This window comes from Macaca fascicularis, chromosome 1 (assembly GCF_037993035.2).
Source record: "Macaca fascicularis isolate 582-1 chromosome 1, T2T-MFA8v1.1".
NCBI lineage: Eukaryota > Metazoa > Chordata > Mammalia > Primates > Cercopithecidae > Macaca > Macaca fascicularis.
The window spans coordinates 122,738,963-122,746,585 of record NC_088375.1 but is presented as its reverse complement, the minus strand read 5'-3'; the positions used below and the strand labels follow the sequence as shown (position 1 = coordinate 122,746,585).

Here is a 7,623-nt window from a genome sequence, read left to right as displayed (position 1 = left end):
TTCCAGTGCTGTTATAATGGCCCACAGGCTTCACTGGATCTGGCTACTGGCCCGCCTCTCCGAGCCTAGCTGGTACTGCTCTCGGGCTGGCTGACGCTGCTCAGCCATGCTGGCCTTTCACTGTTTCTGCAACATGGCAAGCGTATCTCCACCTCTGGGTTTACGGCTGATTTTCTCTCAGCCTGGAAAGGCTATTCCTTCTCCCGGCCCGCGTGTTTGCAAGACTTATTCCTTCATCCCGTGTGTATGCGCTCAAAGGTCTTCTTCGAGAGGCAGTATCTCACCAGGTGTAAAGTCACCCTATCCCCTGCTTTATTTTTCTCCACACCACTTATTATTACCTGCAATTTTTGTCACTTGTTTGTTGTCTGTCTTCCCTCTCCCACTCCACTAGCATGCGAGCTGCAAGAGGGTATTTGCCTACTCTATGGCTTTATCCCTCTGCGTTTAGTGACAACAGCGCCTGGAACCTAACAGGTGCTCAATTAGGGCTTGTCGAATGATTGCGTTCCCTCCAAATGCTCTTCCTGAATCTTTGGACCCTTCCTCATTTTTTTTCCGGTCTTACCCACCTCCATCCCGCCCTATGCAAAGCTAAAACTCCCCGCCCCTTCCCGGTAGTTCCAGGCTTTCCCGGCTCCTATGTGCGCGGCTCCTTTAAGCTGACTCCGGAACGCCGCGGGGAAGGCGGGGCCGAAGCCCAGCTGTCGCCAACTTGGAGGGGCGGGGTAGAACAGGGGGGCGGGGCCTGCGTGCTGCGTGCGTGCGCGTTCTGGAGGAGGCGCCGCCGCCGCTCCCGAGGCCGCCGCCGCCGCCGCCGCCGTCGCCGCGCAGAGCCGGAGCCGGAGCCGGAGCCGGAGCCACGGCCGAGAGGAGGGAGGAGGAGGAGGAGGAGGAGGAGGTGGAGGAGGTGGAGGAGGCGCTGGACCGGGGGGGTGAGTGAGGGGCGGGGAGCCCCAGACGGCCCCAGAGGGAGCGGGGGGCGCGGGTCGGCCGAGCAGAGGGTGAGGCGGCTCATGTCGCCGGTCAGTCGCCTGGCTCCCCCTTCCTCCTCCGCGTTCCGTCGGTGTCCGGGGCGGCGGCCCGGGGGCCTGGCCGGCGGGAGGGGCCGGGGATCTGGGAGGCCCGGCCGCAGCCAGGACCAGGGCCAGCCACGCCCGCGGACCGACCCGGTCGACTGTAGGCCTGCGGGAGACCGTCGGGAGGGGCCCCGGCCGGCTGTGGGAGAGAAAGAGGACATTGTGTCCCCCACCCTTCAACTCCCTGAGGTGTCATAGCACAAGCCCATTTACCTCGCCGTCTCCCCAGACACGGTGCCCTCGTCCCTCACTGCCTGAGAGACGTAGAAGGTTGGACATCGCTGCCTTCCTCCTCTTGCATGTCCCCTGTCTAGGGTCAGAGCTTCCTTCAAACCCAGCTCTCCCTTTTGGGCCGGAGGGAGGGGCGGGGGGGACACACGGGGAAGGGGGTTCTAGGGTTGGGTGAATTCTCTGTCCTCTGCTGTAGAAGTGCGGGTAGACTGGAGCGTTGCTGTCTCCGGGCTCACTTCTGTCAGGGTTCAGGGTCTCCCTTTCCTTCCTTTATTCCCCCAGTGAATAGGGCTGACATCTACATCCCACTCCACCTTCCAGCCCCTTTCCCGCCTTCTTTACCCCCCTGTCTTCCTTAGCTTACCATGTGTTCGCCTTTTCAATGTTACTTTTCATGCGTCTCTGCTTCTTCCCTGAATTTTGTTAGGGAAGAGGTCACGGTGTGATTCTTGTTATCCTTCAAACTAGCGTTGGTGAGAGTATCTCTTGCCCCCTTACTCAGGAAGTTAAGGACAGTGTCTTCAGCCGAATTGTGTAATTTACTGCTACGGGGAGAAGATGAGAGGAAGACATTTGTGCCTACAAAATGGGATCTCCTCATAGAGCTGAGAACCAGAGTTTAGGGAACCTTTGACCTCTTGGAAAAAGAACTGCCGTTGAGGAGTAATGCATTCTGTTTTGGGAGGGAAAATAGTTTTGTTACTTCTTTGAAGGGAGGAGGTATAAAAAATGAAATAAAATAATAGGGCAGAAGGTGAATGAGCCACAGCCCTACAGGTGGCCACTCTTCTCCTTAGGTGGCGGATGATAGTTCTGTTTTTATTACAGTAAGAGTAAAGCATCAGCTCTTAGATTTAACTTGGGGCTCCTACCGTCAAAAGCATGAAGGGCCGTCTCAGAAGAGATGCTGCTGGAAACAGGATTTGGAAACTTTCTTTGGGTTTCCTGTCAGAATGTGTGGGGGTGGACATGCCTATGTGTAGTTTTTCTTTCCTTGTGATGTAATTTATTTCTGTGATACTTTGACATAATAAGCGTTAAATTAGGCCCCAGACTTTCTGTCTTTATTATGCTTTCCTGTAACATTTTTGTTTTGAAATTATATGGTTCGATATTCTTTTGTAGCGTGATATTTCAGTGAATCCTGTCTAGTTTCCTTGGTGTTTTAAATTACGGTCTACTTCAGATACGATTAGCTGTTAGGTATTGAGGATCATATGTTCAGTATTTGTTGAATGAATTGAATGATTACAAAGATGAGTCAAGGTGTTAAATCTTCTGTCCTTTTGAGAGGTACCCTATATTAGGATATTGCAGTCCATTTCCAGTTTGTAAAATAGTAATTCTTAACCTTTTCTAGGCCACTGACACCTTTGAGAATATGATGAAATATATAAACTCTCTTCCCAGAATAAAGTTAATAGGCATTTATTCACAAAATTTTGCATTAATTTTAGGGACCCTCTGAAGCCAACTATGAACATCTGTCTTAGAAGTGAACTGGATGGAATCCCCACAGTTAGATATTAACTCAAAAGCCTTTGTTCACTCTTTGTATGGCCTCAGGAAGGACAGTATCTACACTTAATATACCCCAGACGACAAGTATATTCATATACGTTGATCCTGTAGTCCTTCTGGAAATGAATCCCAAGGAAATATTCCAAAAGAAAGAAAATGTTGTGTATGCACATGTTCGTTTAGTTATTTTAATAGATGGGAAGAAAAGGAAACTACTGGCCCAACAGCAGAAAGATACACACTTTTGCAGTCACTGAAAAAGGTTAGAAATGAAGATTTTTTTTTTTTTTTTTTTTTGAGACGGAGTCCTGACCTCGTGATCCGCCAGTCTCGGCCTCCCAAAGTGCTGGGATTACAGGCTTGAGCCACCGCGCCCGGCCCTTTTTTTTTTTTTTTTTTGAGACGGAGTCTCGCTCTGCCGCCCAGGCTGGAGTGCAGTGGCCGGATCTCAGCTCACTGCAAGCTCCGCCTCCCGGGTTCACGCCATTCTCCTGCCTCAGCCTCCCCAGTAGCTGGGACTACAGGCGCCCGCCACCTCGCCCGGCTAGTTTTTTGTATTTCTTAGTAGAGACGGGGTTTCACCGTGTCAGCCAGGATGGTCTCGATCTCCTGACCTCGTGATCCGCCCGCCTCGGCCTCCCAAAGTGCTGGGATTACAGGCTTGAGCCACCGCGCCCGGCCAGAAATGAAGATTATTAATCTCCTGATTGATCTTCCAGCTTCCACTCTTGCCCCTCCACCCCAAGTTGATTTCCACACAGCAGCTACAATGATGCTCACAAACTTCAGAACAAGTCTTTTTTCTATTCAAAACCCTCCAGTGTTTTCCCATCTCGGCGGTAAAATCCAAAGTTCTTACCATGGCCTACAAGCCTTACAGCGACCCGGCTATTTCTTGAATCTCAAGCCCCTTTACTTTTCCTCTTGCTTACTGTACTCCAGCCACACTGGCCTCCTAGTTCCCAAAAAGGTAAAATACACTCAGGTGTCTGCACTTGATGTCCTCTCTGCCTGTAATATATCCCTCACTTCCTTCAGGTCTCTGCACCAGTCTCAGTCTTCCCTCACTACCCTTCCCTGCCACTGTTTCTATCTCCTTACCCTGCCTTATACTCTGAAGACTAGGTTATACTAATTTTGACAGCCACAGTTGTTGACAAACGTTTCATGGTAATGCCACTGCTATACTTGCATTGGACATTATTGTTTAACATTTGAAAAACAATGTCAGTCATAAAAGGAGATCTTTCAGATTGTTAAGTTGAATATTTCAACAGCTCACATTTAAAGTTCGGATGTTAGCTTACCTCTCTTCAACATTTAACTACAGGGTGCTAATTGTTGGATACAGAGATGAATTAGACAGGGTCTCTGCCCTCAGGGGGTTTCACAGTCTGTCATGATTTGTATTGTAATAGTTACTCCAGATCTTGCCAGTGTTTAGTGTTACTCCAGATCTTGCCAGTGTTTAGTGTTACCTATGAACTTTAGTGTATGGTTGATGATATTTTATATAAAATAGGGATTAGACATCCAAATTTTCATGTCGGTAGTTGTTTTTTTCCTTACACAGGGATATTTTTAAAAATTAAAAGAAGAGTCTTGCTCTGTCACCCAGCCTGATGTGCAGTGGTGCAATCTTGGCTCACTGCAACCTCTGCCTCCTGGGTTCAAGCGATTCTCCTGTCTCAGCCTCCCGAGTAACTGGGATAACAGGTACCCAAGCCCAGCTAATTTTTTCTTTTTTTTTTTTTTAATTGTTAGTAGAGATGAGATTTCACCATGTTGGCCAGGCTGATCTCAAACTCCTGACCTCCAGTGATCCGGCCACCTTGGCCTCCAAAAGTGTTGGGATTACAGGTGTAAGCCACTGTGGCCAGCAACAAAGCGATTTTTAATGGTATCTGTAATTTGTTTAATTTCTGTTTTGTGTGCTGTTTTTAGAATTTTATAGCTGTGACAGCCCCATGTTTTGTTCTTTGCAGTAAATTGTGTAGGTACTTAGTTGTAGACTCACAGTTGAATTTTTTTGTTGTAATTCTTTATAGTTGTTCAAGAGACTTTTTTTTTTTTTTTTTTTTTTGAGACAGAGTCTTGATCTGTCACCCAGGCTGGAGTGCAGTGATGTGATCTCAGCTCACTGCAACCTCCGTCTCCCAGGTTCAAGGAATTCTCCTGCCTTAGCTTCCTGAGTAGCTGGGATTACAGGTGTGTGCCACCACACCCGACTAATTTTTGTATTTTTTTTAGTAGAGACAGGGTTTCACCATGCTGGTCAGGCTGGTCTCGAACTCCTGACCTCATGATCCGCCTGCCTCGACCTCCCAAAGTGCTGGCCTCGTGTGACTGAGACTATTGTTTTTGTTAAATAGGTCAACATTGAAATTTTATTTGGTTTATAGGGGATGATGATACCAGTTTTGATAGAAAACTATACCATTTTGAGGGCTTTGCCCAGTATTTCTGGTTCTGGAACCTAGATGGCTTAATTTGACATAGGTGGGGAGCTTTGACATCTATACAAGGGAGTGCGTTGAATCATTTGAGTTACTTGAAAGCACCTTGCTCTGTTTCTGACATGTGATAGGGACACCGTAAATGTTCATTGAACCTCAGATAACTTCTAATCTCGTGGTTCTAAAATTCTCTTTAGTTGATCAATGAAAATAACTAATGTAAAGCATTTATATTTTAATATTGAGATACATTGAATGTAAGTTTACTTGTTTATAATGTCACTTTCCAAATTAATTGGTTGTAACAATTAATTGATTACACCTAATCATTTGTAAGAAGAGTTACGGCCTATTTCCAAGAATGTTTTGCTTATTCTGATGTCATGTAAGTGCTGCATTACTTAATGCCAGATTCATATCTTATGAAACAGATTAGCATTAAACAAAAATATTTAAGCTTTAGTATGTTACTGAGACAGATGAAGTGTCCATATTTTCTTTTATTGTGTGCATGAAGTATGGGAATTACAAGCATTCGTTTTTATGTGCTTTTCAGTTTTTCATATACAAAGATGATGTTAATATTAGCTCATTTACATTTTGAAACTTTTGTAATAGTGGTATAGATTTGCACTGCATAATTCACGTTCTCTCAGTCCCCTACACACAGTTGTGAGATGACTGGTTAAGAGGGCACTTTGTTTCAAAGTTAAATGATCCAGATGAGTATTGAACCTATAAGCTTAGCTTTGTTCATTATCATGAGGTTCTGAGCAACAAAGCAGTTCAAGAGAGAACCATGCGGTGCTCTCATTTCCGCTTGAAAATAAACCTTTTAGAGGTAGAAGGTACAAACACGCATATACATGTGCACCAATAAAAAAAGGAAATTGTGTATGGTTATTAAGGTAGAGTTGAAACAGGAAATAACGTGCTTTTATAAGTGGTTTAAATAATTCTTTTAATAAAATTTTCAGAAGTACATGATATCCACATGGAAAATTAAATGTTTTATGAAATAAACTCCAATCAGTAGACAAGGTAATGGCTTTTTAAAAAGCACTAATGACTTATTTACTTAGGCTATATAAATTTAGGTTAGATAAATCTGAAAAAAATTTCTTTATAAGTCACTCAAATTTTCCCAGTGTTTCTTACCTCTAACCTGTTTAGTTTATACTGGTAGAGTGGTTCAAAGTGTTAAAGTTAACCAAATTTAAAATTAAATATGTATTCATATGTTTTAGTGTCTGAATGTATTTAAATTAGGCCATATTTCACAAGAATAGCAGTATATTAAACTAAAAAAAAAAAAACGAATAAAAGATACTATTGGGTTAATTAAAACTTGAAGTGCCTTACCTTGAACTCCTAGGTGTATACACCTATAACATGTTACTACTCATTCATGGTTTTTTGCAGTGCAGTGCTGTACCCACTTATTCTGGATGTAAAAGATAATTTTGTTCATGATAGGACTGTGGTTTAGCTGTCTTTTGTTTTTTAACTGTTTTCTTTTTTGTTTGTTTGGTTTTTTGTCTTTAGAAAAGACAAAACTATAAAAAGAGGCACAAAGAACTGAATACAACTATTTGGATATATCACAAATGCAGTTTATATGACTGTAAGTAGTGGAAATCTCTTCTTGCTGACTATATACATTTCAGATATGTCAGATGTGTAATCCAGAGAGTAAATTCACTCACTGTATTTTCAGTGACATTTTAAAATTCCTTTATCAGTATGATCATTCTGTTCTAGACACGTTGGCTGTATTATAAAACATTAAGCAAACAGGCACTAAGTTAAATATTGTAGCAGTTGAAATTTTAACACCAATCTTTCAGTTTTACACAGTTAACAATCTAGCCCAAATCTATTGATACCTTTGTAACTACCCTTTCAATTCCATCCTGTGCTTGTGAATAGGTTGCATAATTTCTTTTCTCTTTTCTCTCTTCTCTTCCTCTTCCTTTTTCTTTTTCTTTTTCTATTTCCCTTTTCTTCCTTTTTCTTTCACAGTCTTGCTATATCACCCACGCTGGTCTCCACCTCCTGGGCTCAAGCTATCCTCCCACTTCAGCCTCCTGAGTAGCTGGGACTACAGGCGTGTGCCACCACAGTTAATTCATAATTTCATTAATAGATTTCAGATTCAGTCATTGAACAGATGTTTGAGTAACCCCAAATTAGGCTCTTTGATGAATACTGAGATGTGAAGGTGTAGTTTCTGCTTTAAGGAATTTATAGTCTAGCCGTTTATTTTGTTTGCCACAGCCTGTCATGTGTTTTGTAAATCACTGTTGTATTTTCATTATAGAGTGAAAATAGAATGA

General features: G+C 43.6%; 1 protein-coding gene across 29 annotated transcripts in view; it reads left to right on the top strand.

Moving 5' to 3' along the window:
* The first annotated feature begins 786 nt into the window (after positions 1-786).
* RAP1A (RAP1A, member of RAS oncogene family) overlaps positions 787-7,623 on the top strand; it is a 97,861-nt gene continuing 91,024 nt past the window's right edge. For 12 of the 29 annotated variants that reach the window (XM_015431211.4, XM_045385263.3, XM_065547867.2 and 9 more), the window contains exons 1-2: positions 787-935; positions 6,833-6,911. The gene's annotated coding sequence lies outside the window, so the exon portion shown is untranslated. Of the gene's footprint in view, positions 1,350-6,263; positions 6,329-6,831; positions 6,912-7,623 lie in introns of those variants that run through there. The other 17 variants (XM_065547930.2, XM_073998860.1, XM_065547869.2 and 14 more) reach the window with 6 other exon arrangements.